The sequence below is a fragment of the Gossypium raimondii genome, chromosome 1, assembly GCF_025698545.1.
Source record: "Gossypium raimondii isolate GPD5lz chromosome 1, ASM2569854v1, whole genome shotgun sequence".
Taxonomy (NCBI): domain Eukaryota; kingdom Viridiplantae; phylum Streptophyta; class Magnoliopsida; order Malvales; family Malvaceae; genus Gossypium; species Gossypium raimondii.
In genome coordinates this window covers 23053665-23063135 of record NC_068565.1, presented here as the reverse complement: position 1 = coordinate 23063135, position 9471 = coordinate 23053665, and the positions used below count along the sequence as shown (strand labels likewise).

The following is a 9471-nucleotide window of genomic DNA, read 5'->3' as shown; positions in this document are numbered from 1 at the left end:
TAACTGTTGGATTTACATCATTCAGTTACATAACAATTAACAATCAACATATAGATCAATATATAACATTAAAATAGTTTATAATCATATTTATATTAATTTATTTAAATTATAAAAATATATTAAACATTCAATTTAATCAAAATTTAAGTGATTTTAGTTCATACAAACTTACTTGGCTAAATTGCAAAAATGTCAAAGTATAGGGGTTATTTGGTAATTTTTATTCTCCTTGATTTTCTACTCGTTCTTGATCTAAATTAATAATTTCATTCAAATCATTAATTTAGATAGTAAAACTAATTCATTTCATGCAATTTAGTCATTTTTGACATTTTTACAAAATTACCCCTGACATTTTACTTTTATTCAATTTAATCTCTAAGCCTAAAACATGCAAATTAACTATTTTTATAGAAAACCCATGCCAACCGAATGTTCCTAGCTTCCATTACAGCCCATATTTGTAAAAATTTCACATCAAGTCCTTGTTTTTTTAATATTTCAAGAATTTAATCCCTAATCGTTAAATTCATCAAAATTACTTAATAAAATACTTATAAATAATAACTAATACTTCCAATTCATCACTTAACATCTAAAATCACAAAGATTCATCAATGGAAACATTCAAAATCTCTAATAGTTTCAAAATCGAAGGTACGAGCTAGCTGGACCTAGTTGCGACGATCTCAAAAACATAAAAATTATTAGAAACAGGTGAAAAATGGCTTACCATGCAAAGATATAGCCATAGTCGAACCTTGGATCTTCTTTCCATGGTGTTTTGGTGATGAAAAAAGCAATTGAAGAAGAAAACATTACGTTTTCTTATTTTATTAACCTTTTATTCTTTATTTTAGTAATAAAATAACATATAAAACATTAAAATTAAAAGAAATTAAAGCATCAAACCGTCCCAATATTTTAAGGATGGTTAATTTATCCATTAAGGCCATCCAATTATAATTCCTTAATCAATTAACACCTTTAAACTAATAGTGATTGATTTTTTAAACTTTTACGCTTTAGTCCTTTTTACTTAATTAACTATCCAAACATTAAAATTTCTTAACAAAACTTTAATACGAGCTTAATAACACTTAGGAAATATTTATAAAAATATTTACGGCTTAGTTTATAGAAACAAGGTCCCGATACATCATTTTCTAAAACCACTTGACTTTAGGGTCTTACCACTTGAACCTAGTTGTTCTTCCATTTAACCAAAAATCATTAAATCAAATTTTGTTATCACACCATTATTATTCATAAATATTAAAGAATAATATTTACAGACTCACACGTCGGATTGGTGGCTCTAAAACCACTATTCTGACACCATTGAAAAATGGGTTGTTACATCCATACCTTCCTCTATGTCCCTAGGACACAATTCCACATCAGATGAAAGAAGCCTTTCATACTTTCCTTTCCTCCAAACCAGAACAGTCTCTTCTCTCAATAGTTGAATCCTCACAGGCCCTCTCTGTGGAGTACAACATCTTAAGTAGTTTCCTTCAAGAAATCAATGCTCTCTATAGTGCCAGGTTAGCTAATTTAAAGGGGATAATTAGATCTAGTGGACAAATCATAGATTATCTACGTCAAACTGATCAGATCAATAGAGAGAAGATCAATCAGCTCGATTCTTGTGTCTTAGCTTTGAAATCTATATGCGTGGAAATGCAATTAACTAATAAGCAATTGGAAGGAAATGTCAAATCATTAAAGGAGCAAGTCAAGGTCTAAGAACTACGTCACAATACTGAATTGGATAGTCTACGCCAGTCCAGTGATTAAGCCTTAAGAAAGTACCAAGAAGACACCACAAAAAATTTAACTAAGGCATTACCAAAATTAAAATCCAACTTGGTTCTTCACACCCAAGTGGCTTCTGATCTAATCAACTTAACTCAAGTAAACTTCAATTTTTTAAAATATATCTCTACTGATTCATTGAATTTTGATGTTTACAATCTTGAAGGCAAAGAGTGGGAAGAATTTCAATCTAAATGGAAACATACAAATGGATTCTTCACTCCTATCATGCCTAACAAAGAAAATTTTGAAGGGTGTATTGACTTAAAACAAGCTCCAAAAGGTGTTGAACAAAAAGAAGGAGTTTCTTCCACAGAAGACGTATTTGAAAAACCAACTATTCTACACACTGAGGAGGAGAACTAGAATTTCTTAGTTGTATCTTTCATTTTGCTATTTTAGGAACCATGTAATATCTTTTATATTTATTAATGAATCAATCATTTATCCTTCTCTACTGTCCTACTTATTATTTTACAATAACAACTATCTTTCACATACCTAAGAGATTAAGCCAAGTTTGGCATTTATGCATACAGGGTGCCTTCCATAAAAGCTATTCGAGAACCAGTTAAACCAAACTCTATACCAAACATGTAACATGTAACAGCCCGTTTTCAGTGAAATCAAAACAGTAGTTTTGGGACCACAAATCTAATGTGTGAATAATTATTTTATTATTATTTTAATGTCTACAGCATGTTAGTAGTATCGTATAAAAATTTTGTTAAGAAATTTTACAGTTTGCATGCTTAATTCACTAAAAAGGATTAAATTGCAAAAAGTGTAAAACTTGAGTTTTATAAGATAAAGGGATTAAATAGCTATAATATTAAATGATTGGAGGACTGTTTTAGTGGGTGGACATGTTTGGACATAGTTTAAATGATTTTTAAAGTTAAAAACAAAGGTTAAAGTAGTAAATAAGTAAATAAGATTAATTATACAGAACATAAATTTTGGTATCATATTTCTTACTTGGTTTCCATCGATTTTTGAAGAAAGAAAACAACATTTTTGGTGCTTTGAAGGTTCAACTAGGCTACCTTGTGCATGTAAGCATTTTTTTATTTAGTTTTTAATGAGTTCTATGTTTTTGGAGTCATAACTTAATCTAGCTAGCCCAGGGACTAATTTGTAAAAATATTAAAATATTAGGGTTTTTCCATGAATGTATACATGTTGTTTGTGATGTTTGATGGAAGAAAATGAATCTTTGTTGTTAGATAAACAACTTCTGTTAAGTGATTTTTGATGAAATTGTCAATAAGGGATTAAATTGAAAAATGAGAAATATTCATGGTGTAACTTGTGAAATAATGAAATGTGTGGGGTGTTATAAGCTTATATGAAATTCGTTTAGGCTAGGGTAGGGATGAAATTACATGAATTTCATTTTACAAGCTTAAGGACTAATTTGTAATGAAATCAAAACATTAGGGGCAAAAAAGTAATTTTGAAAAATATGAATTTGGATTGAATTGAATAGAGTGACTATTAAATTGATTGAATTTATTCATTTAGATAAGGATAAACCTTGTACGACTTTAGATCGAGGTAAAAAGAAAGCTTCAGATTAATCGATTTCGTTTCTACATTTTATCATCGAGGTAAGTTTGTACGTTTAAATAGCATTTTAAATTATGTTTTAAATGCTATCATTATATAATATCAAATTATGTCTCAGCGAAAAAACTCAACGGCGTATCGACGACCACTCAATTATGTAATGGGATGGTGATGACTATCAACTATGAAAAGGGATGGTGACGACCATCGAATTATGAAAAAGGATAGCTTCGGCTATCGATTATGAAAGGGATGGTGAGGACCATCAACTATGAAAAGGGATGGTGACGGCCATCGAATTATGAAAAGGGATAGCTTTGGCTATCGATTATGAAAGGGGATGGTGACGACCGTCAACTATGAAAAAAGATTGTGAAGAACATCGTGATTCCACTTCATGTGAGCTTCGATAAGAGTTTTTGATGCAAGTTACTTGTTACTATGGAAGGTAGGAAGCATGTGTATTCAAGATTTGTTAAAAGTTATTTTATCATGTGTTGATATTGAATTTATGTGATCAAGCACTAATTTGGGTTGTTGGTGATGCTTAGGCTTGTGCCAAGCTTGTTTTGGGATGATTCATATTTATTTTGATCTTGTGCATTGTATTGGTAAGCATCGTTTATGAATTACGAAGGTATTAAGCATTATATGCTTACCTTGTGTTCATTTTTCTATGTTTTGTAGTTAATCGGAAGCTCGTTTGGGTTGGAAGTTTGTCAGAAACCTATCACACTATCCATCAGCTATATCGATAGATTTTGATGTTTTTAATTCATGGCTATAATGACATGTATAGGTGTTTTGTGCTTGATGATGTAACCATTATGTTTGGTTTGTAAATATGGTATTTTGGTTACTGAATTAGTTGTCATGTTGGCTTCTATATATATGTGGTTTTATGATGGTTGTTAATTTTGGATTTTGGTGCTTTTTGTGCTTGATGTTGGAATGGTCAAGTTGATGTATATTTTAGTGGCCATTTTGGTATATTTGAATATGATTTTGGTATGGTCATTTTCGTAGAATTTGGTATGGAAATTGGTTGTAATTATTGAGTTGTTAAATGGATAAGTTATGCTTGTGTTTGAGTATATGTAACGTCAGGATTATTGAGGTGTCTTTTCGCATATTGGTTGTAAGATTAGATACCATATTGTGCTAGCTTGATTTTGCATATTTTATGTACATTTTGGATGCTTGAATTGGATACAAATGGGTTGTATGTGTGTGCATAATATGGGTGAAGGTAATGGCCTAAAAATGGTCTATTTCTTGTCAACACGGCCTAAGACACGTGCGTTTGTCTCAACCGTACGTCCTCTATAGGTTTCAAAGGGTTGCAAGTCAGGCTGTTACACGGCCTAGCACACAAACGTGTGAGTCCATTTCGAGAGTTGCCCAGCCTGGCACATGGGCGTGTGGCTTGGCAGTGTGACCCAAGTCAGAGATTTACACGGGCACAGACATGGGCTAGGACACGACTGTGTGTCCCTACTTCAAATGCCCATACGACCTGAGACACGGATGTGTGTCTTAGCCATGTGACTGGTCACACACCCGTGTGACCCTTGCAATTTGCAAAATTCTAACCTTTTCCAAAAAATTCTATACAATTTTTATTTATTCCCGATTCATTTCTAAAGTGTTTTTAGTGCATCGAGGGCTCATATAAGGGACAGTATGCATGTATGTGAATGGATTATAACATGATTCATGAAATTTTCAGAAATGAATGTTTTAAGTTTTAAATTTTTTGGTAATAATTCGTAACTCTATTCTGGCAAAGGATATGGGTTAGGGGTGTTACATTTAGTGGTATTAAAGCTATGGTTTAGTCGATTCTCGGATTGAACATAGTGTGTGTGAGTCTAGTAATACATACCATTATATAACCTGCGATAGTGTGATTACTCTTGACTCGTTTGAAATATGTTTTCATATAGTAATGACATCCAACCGAGCCAACTACGATGAAGTCAAAAGTAACGCACAAGCCTCCGTTCATGAAGCAGCGTCGAGTGGTACAAGGCCCTATCTGAGGGTCGAGGAGGAGAAGCTAAGGATGCTTTCTTCTGAATGATGAGTGAATGGTTTACCTAGTTCGTATAAATAAAGCTCAATGACCTATACCCCCACCTGTTCCCCAACCAATCCCTGTCGTTCCTTAAGGTTTGGAACCAATGCGAGTTAATAAACCGCCAGTTGACAAGATTCACAAATATGGGGCTAAAGAATTTAGAGCTATAGTTGTTGATTATCTAGATAGAGCTGAATTCTGGTTAGAAAATTCTATCAGAGTTTTCGATGAGTTATCTTGTACACCAGCAAAGTGTGTAAAATGTGCTATATCTCTACTAAAAGACTCAGCATAGCAGTGGTGGAATACTTTGGTTTCGGTTGTGCTGAGAGAGCGTATTGATTGGGAATTCTTTGAAATCGAATTCTGAAAGAAATACCTAAGTTAGAGATTTCTTGATCAGAAACGTAAAGAATTCCTTAAGCTTAAATACCTAAGTTAGAGATTTCTTGATCAAAAAAGGTGCCTGTTTCAAATGTGGATCATATAAGCATTTTATTCGAGATTGCCCAAAGCTACCCGAAAAAGAAAAGGTTTGGAATATTCGGTCGAGCAATACTGCTGTGAGAGGTAGAACACCTCATAATCCTGGAAATGTGAGTAATAGTCGTACTGGAACAAAAAACTCTACTCTGAGATCTAAGGCATGAGCACTAGCCAGAGCTTACGCAATTCGTGCATGAGACAAAGCTTCAACGCTAAATGTTATTACTAGTACATTTTCTATCTTTGATACTGATTTTATTACTTTGATTGATCCGGGATCAACCCATTCATATGTTTGCACGAACCTAGTGTCAAGTAAGAATTTACCTGTTGAGTCCACTCAATTTGTGGCTAAAGTATTGAACACCCCAGGTCAGTATGTGCTAGTTGGTAAGGTTTGCAAAAACTATCCGTTGATGATACGGGGTTGTAATTTTTTGGCTGATTTGATGCTATTGCCGTTTGATGAGTTTGATGTGATTTTGGGCATGGATTGGCTAACTCTACATGATGCTATTGTAAACTGTAGACGAAAGCTTATTGTGTTAAAATGTCAGAACAATGTAAAGCTTCAGATTGAATCAGATAGTTTGAATGGTATGCCTAGTGTTATTTCGGCTATGTTAGCACAAAAATATGTGAGAAAAGGCTGTGATACGTACCTTGCGTATGTATTTGATTCCAAATTTTCTGAGTTGAATTTAGAATCAGTTCTAATGGTTTGTGACACTATACCAAAACAGGTTTTTAGCGGCGTTTTTTTAGGAAGCGCCGCTAAAAGTACAAAAATGCCGCTAAAGGTCATGACCTTTAGCAACGCTTCTCCCACAAACGGCGCTATAGATCATGACTTTTAGCAGCGCTTTTCCCATAAACGCCGCTATAGATCATGACTTTTAGCGGCGGTTTTCCTACAAACGATGCTATAGAACATGAGTTTTAGCGGTGCTTTACCCACAAACACTGCTAAAGAACATGACCTTTAGAGGCGTTTTACCAACAAACGCCGCTAAAGAACATGATCTTTAGCGGCGCCGCTAAAGAGCATGATCTTTAACGGCGCTTTAATCACAAACGCCGCTAAAAGTATGGTTCTTTAGCGGCGTTTATGGAAAAACACCACTAATTTTGGCAAATTTGTAACACCCAATTTTCATCCATATACAATCCTTCCTGTAACATAAAATCCAACCAAAAACGAAAAATTTAAATGATACTTCAAATTCAATGAAAGATATATGATATAAATTATAACTGAATTATAATTCAAAATATTCTTACAATAATATTAAAATTAACAATGTTAAAAATATTCTTACAATAACTAAAGCACACTAAAATGTTTACACAATCACCTCCAAAAACACAAATCCAGAAACAGCAGTTTTTGGCAATCACTTTTTCAGGAGTAATACCGAAAAAATAACCCCCTAGTTTCAACAAAAATGACACATTACTTAGAAGTCTCCTTGCTTTTCTTCGGTTTCAAATCTTAACTGCAAATAGAAGAATAGAAATGCACTTCAGATTCATCATATTTGTTCACATGACAAATCAAAACCCAATATTCATAACTTAAACAACACAAAATACCGCAAATGTCGCAAGTAACAGACTAGATCAAAGCTAAATGTCCTTCTCTTGCAACAGGGTTTCCAAATTATCCTGTCAAATGAATGTGTCATCAAGGCGGAGAAGAGAAAAGCATTGAATAGATTCAACCTTTTAAAAGTTAAAAGCTAAACGCAACTTTTACCGTAATATTTTCTCTCTTTCTTTTCTATTTCAAACCACATTCACAAAAGAAATCATTCAATGTTAAAAATAAAGTCAATTTATGTCATTAATCCTTGTACTATGCATAAATTGCAAATTTAATTTAACTACTTTTAAAATTTTGAATTCCAAAAAACATATGTTAAATTCTATTCTTTTCAAGATCTTATACAACAAACATATTATTATCATTAAAAGGCCTAGCTATTATCGTACTTACCTTCTTTAAGTGCTTCAATGGTTGATAGAAAATCCTAACGCTCTTTCTCTAGGCTAGACATTTTCTTTCTGCAAAATTCAGAATGAATAAGATGTCCTATAACTATTAGAAGAATCAACATGAAAATATATCCAAATGAAAGTCTAAACTTGATAATATATAGCAAACGGAAGGAAACAACATTAAACATTTCACACAGGAAACCTACTTAATAAGCAAATAACTAACAATTAAATATCTCCCATCCCACAGGCACTCATATTCTTTTTCTTCCTTTCTGGTTCTTTAGTTGTAATAAGTAACAATAATAAATGTTTCTCTACTAATAACAACAAAAGTAACCTTCAATTCTGCACCAAAGAGTAGAGGTGTTCATGGGCCGGGCCCATAAAAAAATTTCGGCCCGCATTCTAGGCCCGGGCTTGGCCCTACCAAATATGGGCTCGAATTTTGTCCAGCCCTACCGAGAAAATTCTTAGGCTCGAGCCCTACCGCCCATTTTTAAAAATAAACACCAATTTTAAAAAATTTTAAAATATTTTAAAATATTTTAAAATATAAAAATATAAAAATATTTTTATTATATATTTAGTGGTAATGCCCGGCCAAAAAGTCGTGTTCGAGGTCTGCCCTGCTTTTTAAACAGGCCTCATTTTTGCCCAAACCCATATTTTGGGCCTATATTTTACCCGAACCTCCCATATTTCTAAGGGCCGTCGGTGGTCAGTCCGCCCTACCATGAACACCTCTACCAAGGAGTTATGTATGAGCATTATAATCCACGCAGTTACTTTTGAACACATATGGCAAAAGGCATATATAATTGAAGAAACAAGTAATCAACTCATCCTGAAAATGTAGATCACAAGCCCTTTGGTAAAGAAAAATTACAGCATACTTGAAAGAAGAAATTTCAGCCTCTGTGTTCTCCAATTGACTCTCCAATTTTAGCTATTTCGACCTTAATCTAAGTGCCTAAAAAGAAAAAAGCAGATGCCAGCATAAATAACTTTATACAAAAAAAACATTCAATGGAAGATAATCCAAATGCTAGTCATATAGTCTAAACAAGCAAATTAACAAGATCAAAACCATATAAATATAGGAGAGAGAGAGAGTTAAATCAACACTTTAAAATCCTTTGGGTTCTGTGCAGTAAGGATGGCAAACTATTTAATCTAATGGTAGAAATTTATAACAAAGATATTTGTAATCATTAAATTAATACTTTTTTTTGTCTTTCCACTTTTCATCCTTGCTACCAAAAAGTGCTAGCCTTTTATCACATGCCTAAAGGAGAGGCCTTCAAGCAAGACATACACACAATAAGTACTGGAAAATTAAGCCAATACTAACTTTCAAGGTAACACTTTGGAATAAAAATAAATAAGTAAAGGTCTAATTATGAATTTTATCCCCCTTAATTTACAAAATTTGATAAGTTAGTCCAATTGGATAACATTAGTAAACCTTAATGTTAAATTACTAGCTTGAATATCAACACTTCAATATTTAATAT

General features: G+C 33.0%; 1 long non-coding RNA gene across 1 annotated transcript; it reads right to left on the bottom strand.

The window, feature by feature from the left end:
• Positions 1-7582: 7582 nt before the first annotated feature.
• LOC128039683 (uncharacterized) lies at positions 7583-8929 on the bottom strand. The gene is made up of 3 exons (XR_008194145.1): positions 8851-8929; positions 7953-8020; positions 7583-7621 (listed from the first exon to the last, which is right to left on the bottom strand). It is a non-coding gene; the product is annotated as an uncharacterized LOC128039683 (long non-coding RNA).
• Between the last annotated feature and the right edge of the window lie 542 nt (positions 8930-9471).